The sequence below is a fragment of the Neophocaena asiaeorientalis genome, unplaced genomic scaffold, assembly GCF_003031525.2.
Source record: "Neophocaena asiaeorientalis asiaeorientalis breed wild unplaced genomic scaffold, Neophocaena_asiaeorientalis_V1.1 scaffold5, whole genome shotgun sequence".
NCBI lineage: Eukaryota > Metazoa > Chordata > Mammalia > Artiodactyla > Phocoenidae > Neophocaena > Neophocaena asiaeorientalis.
In genome coordinates this window covers 15,617,384-15,634,515 of record NW_020174698.1, presented here as the reverse complement: position 1 = coordinate 15,634,515, position 17,132 = coordinate 15,617,384, and the positions used below count along the sequence as shown (strand labels likewise).

The window sequence follows — 17,132 nt, the reverse complement described above, 5'->3', positions numbered from 1 at the left end:
ACAGAATGGTACACAAAGAAGAATAAATACAAGGCATGTTTCACATATTGCCTATCTAAGGAAAAAAGCATTTCAAAGATACTAACGAAAGCAAAATAATTGCCTTAACAAAATATCCACTTAAAATGTTTTATAATATATCACAGATAACTGATCTTTAGGTATTACCACTTTTATTCTGTTTTCAGTAATTATCCTAAAAATAGACTGTTTTAGTGGTATTACGCTTGTAGACTCTCTAAAGAACACTGCAGCCCACATTTTAAAAATACAACAAATACCTATGCTGCACTGCCACAAAAATTCATGATGTGAAATAAAAACAAAGATAGCTAACGTATTTACTAGGTTATGGTCACTTTACGGAATCACACTATCTAGTAGGAGAAGTTAAACTGCTTATTTTTGAGGCAGCAAAGTTGAGTAGTTAGGACTGTGGGCTCTGAGTTAAAATTGTAGCTCTGCCACTTGTCACTGTCAATACCTCACCAGGCTGTGTCAGAGGGGAGAGTGTTACTATACACAGTTCACTCAGAATGGCCCCTGCAACGCAGTAAGTGCTCAATGAAAGCTAGCTAAGATTATTTGAGGATTAAAAACCTACTCTTTAAAAGATTTATTAGTTTATAATTTAGAATTCTTATATTTAAAAAGGTTTTTATTTTTGAATTTTGATTTAATTCAAAGGATTTCAAGCTTTTTAAAAATCACAAACCCCTCACAATCCTCCAGTTACAGCCTTCTAATAATGACAGGTGCTTTTCATTCACTATGGAAAACTGATTTGTCCTTGCTTTTGAAAACAGACAAATCACCCTTAATATGTCCACATTGCTTCTATGTGTTTTAAAATACTTAAATTTAAGTCCATTTTAAAGACTAAAAGCACAAAATACATGCATCTGTATATGTGTGTGTGTGTTCATTTACACATTTGTTGAAACCAAATTTTTATTTGATTTATTTCTCTTCTCACATACAGGAAACTATAAACTTGAAACTAGATAACTCAATCATATTCTAGATGTCTGAGACTAAGGGGAACTTAAGGGAACCAGATAAAAAGGTGTCAAATGTGTTCCATTAAATAACTTAAAATACTGTGTTTATACACAAGTAAAACCGTTTCTGTGGCCAAGAAAGCTAATGGAAAGAGAGAACTTTAAAGTGAGTTTTTGTAAATGAGAAAAGACTTTCTTTCGATTGATGGAAGGCAGATATAGTCTGCCTCACATGTCTCACCAAGGAAGGTACCTGGGAAAGAAAGAGAAAGGGTGGAGAATCACCAGAGATGCAAAATAAGAAAGAAAAGAAAGAAGGAACTGGAAGACAGGAGAGGTCAGAGGTCAGCGGCTGGAAACAGTCACAGACTGTAGTGCACTTAGGGTGGATAACAGCTGTCTGGAAGGGTTTTGAGCAAAGTTATACATCAGGATTAGTTGTAAAGGTTAGCACGTGCCTTTGTATAAAGGGTCAAGCACCGGTGAGAAATGATATAACTGACATATGTTCAACCTGTTTTTTTTTTTTTTTTTTTTTTGGCCCAGCCGCTCCGTGGCATGTGGCATCTTCCCGGACTGGGGCACGAACCCGTGTCCCCTGCATCGGCAGGTGGACTCTCAACCACTGCGCCACCAGGGAAGCCCTGTTCAGTCTGTCTTAACGTATTTCCAAAGAAGTAAGTTTACCTATTGAAAGTTATATGAATTCTACTTATTAATTTCTACATAAGCCTAAGATTTCAGAGGTTATTTCATATGTTTGGAGTCACGGTGAACTGCAACACTCTGACCCCAGGCAATGCAACTCCCTACACCTCTAAATGGCAGGGGCACTCATGATTTACAGCTCAAATAAACCCTGCAAGTGTGAAAACTGCAGGAGGAAGCAACAGCTAAGCCTTATTTGTGGAGAAGGAGGACCAAAACAAATTATACTATGTGATTTCTTACCATTTTATGCAAAGAAAATCAGGCTGAAATGAATATTAAACACAATCCAGAAAGAGAAAACAAATCATAAAAGGGTAAAAGACAATAAAAATGTTTGTGAATCCTGATGTGTAAAGTGACAGAGCCATCTTCTTCCCAGCTAGGTGGTTCTTGAAATAGAGAAGGCACCTAGCCACTCTCTTCCCAAGCTCAACCCTAATCCCAGACCCAGCACAGCGACCCACATGACTACCTTGTCTCTGGTGACAACTTGTTAGAACACATATGAGAACATTAGGAAAAGACTACTGTTACATGTAGAATAATGACTCATATTGTCAAAGCTATTATCTGGCCACGTGAGGACTAATCTACCCAGTGAATGAACTGCTCACCCCGCCATCTGGCCTGGTACGCATCTGTCTCCACTCAAAGAAAACGGGCATGATTTTCTGATGTGTACACAGGCACTATGTGGGCTAGCAGTGGCCCTGGATTCTGTCCTCCAATGAAGTGTGCACTCAGGTTAATAAGAAGCCCATCAGTTCACAGCAGTGTAGCTTATTTTCTGAAATACCTACTTCAAAAGTTCACTGTGTCAAAAAGAGCTCCCACATGTTAATTTGACTATAATTTGACTCACACTTGAACCATTTAAGGATGAAATTTATCAAGAATTATAACATATTATGAGGTACCACAGTAATACAACAGTTATACATTTAAAATCTAAGCACACTTTCCAACCTCTCAAGCTTAAATAAAATACACTTAAATATGTTATATCATAATATACTTTACCTTGAAAGAACTCCAAAGTAATATTTTTCATTTTAGGATATATGATTAATCTTTATTATCTATACTCAAGAAAACAAAGTATATGCAAAAAGACATTATCATGCAATTTAGTGTTCAAGTATACTTAGTTTATATATTTTATATTCTTAATTTTGAAAGCACACCAAAATAATATTAAGGCTATCTAAAAATCTTTGGATTCATGCTCAAGACAGTAACATGAATTATAAGCAGGAAGCCTTTACCATGCAATGCAGCACCAACACTTCTTATTTTGTTCTTTTTACAAATTAATAAATTAGTAGATTGCCCCATATTGTCAGCCTTTATTCAGCATGAACATTACAGGGCACTTTAAAGACAGAAATGAGCAAAGCAACGCAAAATGAACTAATGTTTTATAGCTATAACTTAAAACAGCAGAGTTTAGTATACTTTACGGAAATACAAATACTATAAAATTTCATTAATGCAAAATCTGTCGTTCTCTTTAATTCAAAATAAAAGAGAACGACAGATTTTGCATTAAATACTTTTGGTAACCTTGATCAATACTTTTATTACAGTATTATAGAAAGGCATGTGTTGAATAAATGGGAAGAAGTAGTTACTTCAAATTATATTTTCAAATTATGAAGCATATGGTACTAGTTTCTACACATTTGTTATAATTTTAAATCTTAAGGCTTTTTATTTTGCTGATCTTAAATAAACCAAAGAGAATATTTATTTCAGTAAAAATTTTAATCCTAATTAAAAAATTCTAACCACAGCAGTTTAGATATGAATTATATAATATATTCTACTGATCAAGGAGGTACCAGATACTTTCAAACAATTTTAAAAGCCAAACTTCGCTGATAGTGATTGCTACCTTCTGATCTCTACCATTTAAAATACTATCTTTTTGAAAATAAAGTGTAAAAATTTCAAAAAGACAAAACTAAAAACATATGGATACATTTTTCTGAAGAAGGGAAAGCTTTACCTACTTCCTACAGGGCAGTTTCACAAAGATTCTGTACCTCTACAACGGTGCCTGCAGAAATCCCTCAAAATAGAAACTGAAACCTCAAATCTGAGGTACTGGATATGATAGGATGTCGACATGAGATATGTCATTAATTATGTACATCCTACGTTTTTGATGCACTGTTGGGTTTTTTCCCCCCCTTTAAAAAAAATCACTCTTGTTACAGAAATGAAAGAATACAGAAAGTATACAAATTGTTTATCCTCGAAACAAAGCATTTCTTGAGATAGTAAATGTAATCTGTGGTTCTCAAACCTGGCTGTATATCAGAATTATCTCTGTAGATGTTAATAAATGTACTTGCCCAGGCCCTGATCCCTGGATATTGTGATTAAATAGGTCTGGAATTGAGCCCAGGCTACCTAATACATTTTTATTCCTAACTAACAAAGTAATAAGTGTTCGTTGTGAAAAATAATTTTTTTAAATAAAGTAGTTTATAAAATGAAAGTGAAAGTCTCCTTCCTTCCCTTTTCCTTGCCAAATTCCAATCCCTAAGGGTAACCAGTTTTACCACTTTGTTATCTCCCCAGACTCTTACGACTTATTTCTCTTTTGATATAATTTCCTGTTTTGCATTTTTTTTTTTTTTTTACTACATTGTGTGTAAACAGGTGGATGCTTTCCACCATGTAGAGAGTACAGCTGCCTTGACATGACAAAATATTGGCTATGTCTTACACACAAAAGTTACTTGGGGTCCCCAGGGCACACCTTAAGAGACGAGTGCTTAATGTCCAAGGTAGCTGGAACAGAGACCCATGGGGCTGCTGATTGGGACAGACATTCCCTATGTCTTACACAGAGAAAGAAACACTACTTCATTTGCGAAACCATGAGGGAGGGTGTCCAGACCCGCAGGTGTTGCTATGTGATGGAGTGGCTTCTCAAACACTGAAGTCTATGTAGCTCCCTTCAAGATGAGTATACTCATGGATTTGCTCAATGATGGTCAATGATTTCTCCATTAGGGAGGCCAACAAGTTTGGTTTTAGAGGTTTGTTTTTCCTTGCACGGTGACATTTCTAGGGTACATAACCCATGACATGTAGGCATGCCCCATTCTTTTCAATGACTACATATAATGCGAATGGCAGGCACTGTTTCTTGCCTCCCCAAATGCCCATCTCCCCCTTTTCCTTTCTTCCCAGTTAGCTGAACTCTTGAGTTTGTTCACGGACTGAATGGAAATCCCTATCTTCAAGATGGTATGCCCCTCTCCCAGCACCAAGGAGTGAATTATGACTGGGATAAGAAAGTCACGGTAATCTAACTCTAAGGTCATATCACTCTGTTTTAGTTAATAAGCTCAAAGGAAGTATGTGGGGAACTTGGGGGGGGGAGGGGAAAGACTTTATTTCCTGATAAAAGTAAAAAATGCTTAAGGAGAGTCTCTTGCATTAGCACAGCTGTTCAAGAACATGACAGCTGGAGCTGTAGCAGCCATGTTGCAACTATGACATGACAAACTTGAGGTCCAAAAGTTAACGCATTGAGCATGGCAAAGCAGAAGTACAGAAAGTACCTGAGCACTTAATTATCTCGTCAGCTTGAGCCACTGTCACCTGGGTATTCTGCTGCTTATAGCCAAATGTATCCTAATAGACATCATTCCAAAGTATAAATACACTATAATTACTTTAATTCTTACTGATGGAAATTCAGATCATCTCATCTGGTTTTGCTATTATAAACATTGCACCAACCCCCCCCCCCAAAAAACCACAAATGGTCTAAATGCACACACATATGAGTCTATCAGAAGGCTGTACATAACTCTCTTTTAGTTTCATAGATGAATTTAATGCACAGTCACAGTCAAGAACCACTGCCCCAGAATTCATAAAATGAAAGACTCTGGCTGGTTCTTTAATGATAATCTTAAAGCAATGTCTAGAGAAGTCTTTGAAGCCCTGGCCTTTTACTTGTCCTCCGCTCTCCGTTCATTTTATGAGATCAAGGAGGAAAACAAGATATTTTCCTCAAGTAGTATTACCTATGGTTTTTTCTTCCTGTAGTTTTGATCAGTTTATCAAGATATTGGTGAACTGTTTATCTTGTGCTTCTGTGTGTTTTTGAAGAAGGCTGTTCCATAAATCATGATTTTTCAAAAATGATTTGCTTTTTAGGGTAGAGGTTTTGTGTGAGAGGGGTCATTCATTTTTGTGAAAACAAGAAAATTTGTAAGAAAAAGCAGTTTGAAAAATAGGATGTATAATTTCGCTTTTCAGTAAGTTATAGGTATGGAGTTGTGCTGAGCCAGAACACTTATTAATTTTGACAAGAAAGGCCAACACAAACTACTAGAAAGTCTAAACCACGTGATATTAATATTCAGTGCAATACTTTCAAATATATGAAGCAACATTAAAAACTGCTACCATAGGCTTAGTAGAGGACGGTAAGGCTAATTTACTACTATGTCAACAACTTACATAAATGCTCATGTAAAATGTTTGAAGGTGTCTGAATATTTTAATTCTTTCTATGCTGTTTCCTTTTTTAACCTCTAATTTGCTATTTTTGGAGAGTCTAGCTAAGAAAAGTAAACTTAAGCTTCTGGAATTATGACCATCCTGAAAAATTCTCAATTGTTCATAATTTTTTTGGTATTTTCTAAGATCTATAGACTGAGTTGATTAAGAACCACAGTAATGCCTAATTAATGTCCTCAAGATATTTCTGGAATATGTTTCTAATCATCCTCTCAGTTGGAAAAAATTATAAAGCTTTTATAAAGAACAGAGGAATCAACAATCACTTGTTTTTTTAGAACAAGACAGCATATAGTGGGAAACTTCTTCCATGGAAGGCTGGCTGAGGACGGTGTGTGGAGCGGGTGGGTAGGTCTCACCCTGCTGAATGACACTGACAAGGTCACATCTTGTTTGGTTGATGACTGAGTGATGAGTTCATCCTCAATGACTACGATGTTACAAAAGAGAATTAATGAATGGGGATGTCAGTGTGTTACAGACCCCTTTTACTTATTTTGTAGGAGATGAGTCAACACATTCTCATTTCAATTACTAATAGATTCAACTTCAGTAAGGTGGTTTTTATTTTAATGAACACCTTTTCATTTATAACTATTTAGGAAGAAGTGACTGTCGTTGCAAGTATTCTGAAGTACAATTCAACTAATTTTTGACAGTACTCATATCTTATTTGGGTTCGTATTTCTATCCCAATCAGCACATATGTCAAAAAGTCTGGATTAATATAGCAATCATGCCCAAATTCTCACTATGTTCCATGTGACTGTTTAAAAAAATTTCTAACTGTAGCCTTATTTCACCAACATTGAGATAAATATCTTTATTGCTTACTTTAAAATATATTAAAGAAGCTGGCTTTAAACGTATTCATGTATTTCTAATTTTTACATAGACAGTAAAGTTGAATCTAAAGAGTAGATAAAAATTTTCTTGCATAGTAGAAAGAAATTAGAAAGGTATGAGAACATAGTTTTGAAGTTATCAAAATTTCACAGGCTATCTCTAGACTCAAGACCTGGTTCCTCTAGGTCAGGAATTGGCACATTACATACAGTCTGTTTCTGTAGATTAACGGATTCATTCACATATTGCCTGTGGCTGCTTTCACACAGTAGCAGAATCCCGTAGCTGCCACAGAAACTGCATGACCCACAGAGCCAGAAATATTTACCGTCTGGCCCTTGGCAGAAGAGGCTGGCTGACCTCTGCCCTAGGATATCAAGAAAAATATTCAAAGATGCTTACTTAGCTCTCTGTTAACTTATTTTAAAAAAACAAGTTGGGTACGGGTTTGATGTGAAAATAAATCTCATTTTCTCTCTTCACGTGTAAAGATAAAAAATTTTAATGTGTTTAAATGGAATATAACTTTGAAGCTTAATTTCTGCACATTTTAGTGTACGTAAGTAGAAGAACAGCTTTGCCAATTCTTAGGAAAGGGATTTACTCCATTTGCTTTAAATCTTTTAGTAATTTTAACATTAAAATGTAAAATATGTTCTAAATCTATGAACCTGCACAACTATCTAACACTCTAAGAAGTCGGTTGATGCTACTTTTTCAAAAAATAAACTAGTTTAACAAAAGAAGAAATACATTTATTTCCATTTTTATGAGAGGCAACAACTTAACAGTTTTTCAAAAATATTACTATATCTTTCAAAGTAAACATTAAAATAATGAAGTTTACGTGTGAGAGGTAAAATCTTGCTTGGCTTTAAAATAAAATACATGCTTATCAATACAATGTGGTAGATGTATGCACATACACAAATGCATGCCTGAAAGTTAGAAGCTTTTGTTACCCATATACAAAACATATCTTACTGAATGCCAAAAAGTGTATTTTTTAAAATCATAAGTTAAAGCGGTGATGATGTTTATGCAAAACCAAAAGTGCAACATGCCCTTATGTACAAATTGTAAGTGCCGCTCACTTACATTGTTGATAGATTTATGCAAAGCTTCACCCAGAGAGTGCCTCTATGAAAAAGATCACAGGAATAAAGGGAAACATTCAGAAATCAACTAAGTGAAAGAAAGAAGAATAAAAAGGGAGAGTAACATACAGAACATTAATTACAATATGCTCAAGAAAAAAATAAGTTGAAAACAGTTCTGAGAAAGAAATCAGACAAAAAGAAATTTACAACATAGAGTCTAAATTATTTATAGTCCCTTAGAACAGTGTCTGATGCTTGTGGGCTGGCAGACTTACCTATGCAAGAGACCAAAGGCTAGTACAAGTAAACCAGAGGTCAGTTTAAAAGATAATGGTTACTGAAGCACCTAGAAGGAATATTACTGTTCTAAATGCCTCCCAGAAATCTGCAATATAATGCTTCAAAGCATTCCACTCAGCATTGGGGTAGATTTTAGAAGGATTTCTCTTATGAGAAATGAGCAGATGAGAACTGAAACACTAACTTGATTGACTACATAATTTGGGGGCCAGAAATAAATATGGATAATCATTGAAAACGTAAAGATTTGATAATAATCAGGTTTTATACTCAGGGGAAAGGAAGAAGAGATGCCTTCATATCTCTTCAACCCTATTCTCTAGGATATATTTGGTAAAATTATGTATGATCTAGGTTCATTTTTAAGAAGTTCACTGGAATTCTGAGTGACAAACCATTGGAAAAACACACACTCTCCCTCCCCCAAATGTGGGGAAAATGTGATTTCATTTTCAATTGCCTCACTTTTGTGCCTTCCAAGGATACAAAATAGTATTTTAAATTTATGTTATTAATATAACTAGAAAAGTTCCTATAAAATGGTTTTTACTTTGGACACTAATCAAATTTTCAGACAAAACATAATTTTCTTTTTTTCCTCATAATGTGAATATCCCTTGGTGTGTCATAAACTAAAGCTAGCTTTTATTTGGTAAACAATTTTTTACCAATAAATTAAGACTAATACAAAATATAGTTTAGGATATAGTTCAGAGTTGAAAAAATAAGTTGAGAAAAATGATTAACTTTCTATTTGATTACACCATAACTTCTTAAACACTCATACTTTTAAATAAATTAGTTTAATTTTATTTTTTTCTTTATGCTTTCTCATACTCATAATATGCTTTATATACTAATGAGACACAACTTCTCCAGACTTCACAAAACTTATGAAAATCTGAGGGATTTTTAGTTGTAGTTTTTTTTTTTTTTTTTTTACCTCTTTGTATTTCTCTGAATTGATGTTCTGGCATTAGAAGTTAACGTAAAATGTATGGCATTTGCTTATGAAATAGATTTTTTCACTCTTTAAGGTATCATCAGACAAAAATATATATGTTATTTAGGATTCCTGAACTAACTGATAAATTAGACCAATATGAAAGATCAGAGGTTCTTCTGTAGGAATTCTAGATTTTAGATTTTATTTGAGAGTATATTTGAACATTTGGAATCTAAACTCATATGGTCACTAACTCTGTCAACATACTGTTGGCAGGCCATGGAAATATCTAAACCAAAGGCATGGTCGCTAAGCTGTGCCCTGGGGTGACTTACACCATAGACCTGGCAACAGCAATTAGAAAAGGCACAACAGTGGTGCTGGGTCACAGTGCCCTTACTGATGAGTACATAAACGAAATAAGATTTATTCTTTTGTTTAAAAATTTTTTATTAGAGTACTATTATATTCCAGGAAGTACAGAGTGATATAGAGAACTGAATAAGATAGTAAAACAAACACACACAAAAAATAAGAAAAAGTTCATGGTAAATATTATGACAAAAAAAGGTTGATGTGACAGGAAATGACTAGAGGTGATGCTGGGTTGATGGTAAGAAAAGATCTTTTGAAAAACGTGACATTTAAAATGGCATGATCCGATTTACATCATAAAAGATTACTTCAAGTTTGTGGAAAAAAGTGAAATTGGGGAGGCTAGATAGAAGGCTGTTATATGGTGTCTTGGACTAGTGTTTTCTAAGGCAGGTGGAAGCAGGTGGCGCTGGGAGGTGGAATAAACAGAATTGACATTTACATGAGAGAGAAAGGAAAGAGGGAAAGCAAGGATGACTCCTCATCCTTTGAGCAAAAAACAGTGCCAAGAAGCAAAGATGATGGGTTGGAGATTGAGAATCAATACTTTTTTTTTTTTTTTTTTGCAGTACGCGGGCCTCTCACTGTTGTGGCCTCTCCCGTTGTGGAGCACAGGCTCCGGATGCGCAGGCCCAGCGGCCATGGCTCACAGGCCCAGCCGCTCCGCGGCATGTGGGATCTTCCCGGACCGGGGTACGAACCCGTGTCCCCTGCATCGGCAGGTGGACTCTCAACCACTGTGCCACTAGGGAAGCCTGAGAATCAATACTTTTGAGTCAGACATGCTAAGCCTGAGATGCCTATTAGACAACCAAGTGACTGAATTGAAGTGAAGATATCAAGGCTGGAGGTTTAACTCTGGAAGTCACTGACATACAGATGGTGTTTAAACCACGAAACTGGATGAGATCCCCCAAGTAAATGTCTGCTTGAAAGAATATCGGATGTACTAAAAATCTGTATGCAAAAATATTATTTGGCAATATTCTATATGAGCAAGATCCGTGCTAATAAAAATCAATGCCCTATATAATAGTCAATTTGTTTTAAAGCATCTTAAGCTACTTGTTAGTTTTTGAGATGAGTGAAAAGGGCCTCAAGAGGTCCTCTTCAGCTCATTGAAAGCACTTGGATACTTCAGCATAGAAGGCTTACTAATGTGTTTCAGCATTTCTAGTCTTGAAGGACGAATATAATAAGACTTTCAGCTAAGTGAGGAAGAAAACTGAAAATAACTAAAAATTGCTGCACTTAATTAGAAACTTACAGCTTTGTACCTAAGAAACTATGCTCTTAGAAGTAATCTCATTGTTTTAAACCTGTTTATTCATTTAGAAAATAGCACAAGGTTTTTTACATGTTTGTAGTTTGCAATCATATTGGTATATAACTATTGAAATCCACTGAATTACAAGCTTTTAGAGGACCCTGCCTTGTTCATATTTTGTATCCAAAATGCCAGACTTGGTACCTGGCAGAGTAAGTGGTCAATAAACGTTTACTAAGAAACTAAATGAATGACATGGACTTTTATTATTGAGTCAGTTCTTACTACTCTACCTTTTCCCCTTCCCCACAGTAACATAGGCAGTAATGAGAAACTTCTAGATAACAAAAAAGAAAGAAATTATTTAGAAAAAATATGTATATCTTGCATAAATCCTGTTGACAAAAGCCAACAGAATCTAAGACTTAGAAATGTAACCCTTCAGAGAAATGAACTAATGAGTATACTAAATATCTGTTCAGAAAATATTAATCTGAACAAAGACAGACTGCCAAGAGGGAAGCAACACACACTGAATGGCACCTATCTTGCCCTGCTCTATTTTGTTCTCCATACTGCAGTCAGAGTTTTGAAATTTCAATATTTGAATGCGTCACGCTCCTGATTAAAACCTTTCAGTAGCTCCTCATTGCCCTTTAAAGTCTCAACAAGGCAAACAAGATCTGACCCTGCCTACCTCTACCACCTTCCTAGCTCTCTATTCCCCAGAACAAAGGTATTTGGGGGCAGGCTGAGGGCCTCTGCACGTACTTCCCCCTCTCCCCAGATTGCTGTTCTCCTTCCCCTCTTGGCCTGACTATTGCTTCTCTTTCAGGTCTCAGGTAAAGGATCCCCCACTCAGAGAAGCCTTCCCCGAGTTCCCAGACTATGGTAGGTCCTCATGGTACATACACTTGTGTCCCATGGTTGTAATGAATTAATGTGTCACACTGTTATTTCTATTTGCCTTCTTTTCTAGATTACAAGCAATGAGAAGGCAGAGATCATTACAACCCCATCACTGGTCTGACACAGTGCATGGCATATCAGAAGCACTGAATTTTTGACATATGTCAAAATGTCATCAAATGCCAATATATAGAATAAAATTTTCATTACTAACAAAAGAAATGTCATTTGTTAAATTTCTAAATTCCTTGAAGCAATATCTACACTAATCTTATGTTGCAATTCAAGTAAAATATGTTAGATCTTAATAAAATGTTCCAAAATTAAATACTTAATATACAATACTGTAATTTCTTAAATTATATAAAGCTTTTTCTAATATTAATTTCAAATATACTAATATCTAGAGAAAAGCAACCAATAAACCTAAGATTAGAAGTAGGAATCACAACTTTAATAATTCTCCTGAAGCAAAAAAATAGAAGAAAAAGTCATGAACAACTATTTAATGTTTTAACTAAATTAGTAATAACTGGCTTTTAAATGAAATTAAGGTAGAGAAAAGCTAATATGTTAGGTAATCTTAACACTTCTCAGAGACTACGTCTTTAAATAACTTTATAATCATACATCCATTAAATGCCTTCATATCCAAAATATTTTAATTATTTTTAGTATCTTGCCATAGGAAATAGAGATAGATTAAATTGATTTATTACTACAGTGCCACCTAGAAGTTCTTAAGTATTTCTCAGGTGTGTTCTGGGCCCTAGTACCCCTGAAGGCACAAACTGTTCTGCATGTCATCACAGTCCTACTATAGTATTTTGCAGAACAGATACACACACACACACTCAGTACACATTAAAACTACCCAGTATTTTAACATCTCTTTTAAAGTTAGGTATAGATATCATAGTTTCATCTCTTCACTCTCTTCTCCTAAAGATGTCAATATAAAAACTGGATAGACTTAAATTTGCAAAAGGGAGTTTTTGGCAGGGAAAAGAAAATTAAATCTTTTTAGATTTGCAAATTAATTCAGAAAGCAATTTAGTACTATTTATTTTAGAAGAAAAAAAGCATAAAAATAACATAGGTCTGATAAAAGAGGATATAACATAGTTGAAGTAAGAATGTCATTAACTTTTTTGACTGAAGAAAAATTTTAAACTTCCGTATTTACTAAGGAAAACATTGCAAATTAACTTTGAATCCAGGAACTGAAGTAGGAAGAATGACGTATCATGGATGTTGGCTGGTTTTTGGTAGACCTTAATTCCATTCCACATTTTCTGAGAAAGCAAAATTGAGCCATGCCTGCTATTCCCACTCTCTGTTCTAGCTGGCTTTTCTCTTTTCTCCATGTTATTTCCCTTCGTCTTCCTGCTTCTTCTTCTTTTGACTTCCCTCTTCCTTACCCAAGTTCTCTCTTTTCCCAGGGTTCAGGCTGGATCTCTGATGCTTCTTTTACATAGTTCCTGCCCTCCTAATTTCTTGGGAGAGGATTCTGAACCTTCAGGGTCAAGCTTCACTGATCTCCTGGCACTGCTTAGGGCTTCTGTCAAGGTCATGGTTCGAATCAGCTGAGAAGAGATGATTATTCCAAGTCCTTTTCTATTCCTTCTACCTCAGAATCTGCTTGCAGCTCTTCTTCCATTAAAAGGTAGTACTGTTACTCATTTAAAATGGGCATAAAACTGACGAAAATATAATCTTTTTTCAATAGACAGAAATATGATTTCTAAAGAGAGAGAATTCCTTTCTTCCTAACATAAAACTTCTTAAAGAGTTAAGAGAGAGACCCAGCAGAATGAGTCCTGAGCTTATAGTGCCAAATTTACTCAAAATTTTGCGTTCTAAATAGTCTAGTCCAGTGCTAATAGAATTATAATTCAGAGCCACATATGTAATTTTGATTTTTTAGTAGCCATATTAAAAAGAAAGTAAAATTATTTTTAGGCATATATGTAACCCAATATATCCCAAACACTAGCATCTCAACATGAAATTATATAAAAAGTACTAGTGAGACATTCCATATTCTCTTTTTATACTAAAATTTTGAAACCCGGTATAAATTTTACACTGACATCTGAATTTGGATGAAGTTCATTTCAAGTGCTGAACAGTCATAGGTGGCCTGTCACTACCATTTTAGACAGCACTAGTCTAGAAACCAGAAAGCGGTCTGCAACAGCCTTAAGAAACTGGCTTTTCAGTCATTCTTGATCAAGAGCATTGATTTTAATGCTCTGTTTCTTATTCATGTCATTGTTCTTTCCTACTGAGTGTGACAAATGCCAAAATACCCTGGGATTGTAGAATCAATGCGTCTAAAACCACACTCACCACCTCAGCCCCCTTCAGTGAAGTGGTTTGTCATGACCTCCCTGTCTCAGACGATGGTCTTCTTTTCGTTATCCTGGTTTCAAATCCTGGGTCAGTTTTAACATTTCCTTCTCCTTTACCAAAGTACTCCATCAAATTACATGATTTGTTCCTTTACAGTTTTTCTGGTAATTCTCAGTGAAATCAACTTAACTCACGTCCTATTTGGGTAGAATTATTTGTACTTCATATACGTGACAACTTCCTCTTTGGATGCCGTGCCTCAGTTTTTCTTTATTCAGCAACTACTGAGGGCTTACCACATGCCAGGCACAGTTTAAGCTGCCGGGGATGCAGCAGTGAACAGTACAGATAAAGATCAGCTCTCATGGAGCTACATTCTAACAGGGAAGGGAAGCAATATGATGCTATGTGGTAACAAATGTTCTGAAGAAACACAAAGCAGAATAAGAAGACAGAGAGTGACAGCGGGTGCTATTTAAAGTGCTCAAGGAAGCTCTTTTTGAGGAGTTAAGATCTGAGCAGAGAATTGAACAAATTGAGGAACAAGCCATGTAGATCTGGGGAAAGAGGATTCCGTTTGGAGGGACTGGCAGATGCAGAGGCCCTGAGATGGATTAAGCTTGGTGTGTGTGGTCCAGAAACTCCAAGTAGTTCAGTATGACTGTAAGAAAGGAAGGGAGAAAGTGGCAGAAGATGACACTGGCAATGCAGCCAGAGGCCAAATCACAAGGTCCGAATCACGAGGCTACTGCAGGCCATGATAAGAGTGTGGAGTGTGTTCTAAACGTGACGCGAAGCCACTGGTGGATTTGAAGCAGAAGAATAACTTCATCCAACTTAATTTTTTTTTTTTTTTTTTTTTTTTTTTTTGCAGTATGCGGGCCTCTCCCTGTTGTGGCCTCTCCCATTGCAGAGCACAGGCTCCGGACACGCAGGCTCAGCGGCCATGGCTCATGGGCCCAGCTGCTCTGTGGCATGTGGGATCCTCCCGGACCAGGGCATGACCCCGTGTCCCCTGCATCGGTAGGTGGACTCTCAACCACTGTGCCACCAGGGAAGCCCCAACTTAAAATGGCCGGATGGAAAGCAATTTGTAGGTAGGTTCCAGGTGCGGTGCAGAAGAGAACTGCATATGGCTTGGCCTGGGCTAGTAGTGCAGGAAGTGGTGAGACACGGGCAGATCCGGGCTTACTTACTCTGAAGGTAGAGAGCAGGAAGTGCTGACAGGCTGGCTGTTCGGTGTGAGAGAGGAGGCTGAGCAGTGAGGAACGGCAGGGGTCTAGGAGGGGCGGGCTGCCTTAGGCTGGCATGGCAGAGGGGTGCATGGCACACATTCAAGAGGTCTGTTTCAGACACTTTAACTTAGGGATTTATATCGAGATGTCTCCATTTCATCCTCACTTCAACATCACAGCCATATTAAGCTGTCTAACATAAAAATTTCAGCATGTTATTCCTCTGTCCACAAACCTTTGATAGAATCTCACAGCTTATTGTGCGAACTTTGAACTCTCAAGCCTAGAAGTCAAAGTTTTTCACAATGATCTCTCTCCCCAACTGTCCTCTTATTTTTCTGTATTCCTCACAGTGCCTGGGAAATAAGAGTATATTCAATTAAATGTTTGGTGAATGAATAAAAATATTTGTGTTCATCCTTCACCTTATTCAAGAGTCACACTAAAGCTGACCTCCTCAATGAACTCTTTCCCAATCGCACTGGTTATACTACTCTTTCTCTACTCTTTTCTCCTACCCAGCAGTATGTTGGTAAATGTTTAACAGCTCTCTGAAAAACAAAGCCCTCATCTGTAGCATGTGCTGTATCTGTGATGTAAACACTCCCACCATGGATGACTGCAAGCCACCGCCATGATGACCCTGAATATGAAGCTGAGAAGGTATGTGCATGACAAGCTTGGTGAGCTGGTAGAGCTGCTGCACCATTGCTCCTACAGTACGAACTGTCCAGACCATTTATAAAGTCACTTACTACACAGTGACTTTTACTGTAGGTATCTGTATCCAAATCTTTCCCCTATTACACCGTAAATATGTGGAGAGTAAAAATTGTGTTATATACATCACTAAAACCAGCTAAATGACCTTGGGGCCTCAAAGTTCAAAATGGAAAGTCACACATGAACTACAAAATTCCATAATTTTATGCCTGAATGATCCGTGTGTCTCTCAAATTTCTCAGTCCACTGGTCTGAATGAGGGCATTGGAATATGAAGTCATATTGGTTCCAAAATTAAATCTGCCTTGAAAAAGGTGAAATAAAGAAATAAATGATGACAGTTTAGGATCACAAATAGAAAATACGATCACAGGGGAATCTATATAATCGCTTTGCTTTAGACTGAGTTGAAAAATAACAATGTAGTTCTTTTGCTTTCAAGGAATTCAAATGTACGCACCGATCAGCCCAGGAAGCATAATTAGTTTTGCACTAAAGTGTAATCATTGAATAGAAAAAAAAGAACACAATGAAATATTAAAAGAAAACTAAAAGATATAAAATTAGGCTCTGATTGGTCCGCCTGTCGATGCAGGGGATACAGGTTCGTGCCCCAGCCCGGGAAGATACCACATGCCGTGGAGCGGCTGGGCCCGTGAGCCATGGCCGCTGAGCCTGCGCGTCCAGAGCCTGTGCTCTGCAGCGGGAGAGGCCACAGCAGTGAGAGGCCCGCGTACAGCAAAAAAAAAAGAAAATTAGGCTCTGATTGGAGCACAGAATGAAAATAATAGCTTTTGGAACTTTTCATAAAGTAAA

At 36.6% G+C, this 17,132-nt stretch overlaps 1 protein-coding gene across 3 annotated transcripts in view; it reads right to left on the bottom strand.

The window, feature by feature from the left end:
- The window catches only part of FAM184A (family with sequence similarity 184 member A), a 113,567-nt gene that overhangs the window by 22,577 nt on the left and 73,858 nt on the right, over nt 1–17,132 (bottom strand). The window lies entirely within an intron of this gene.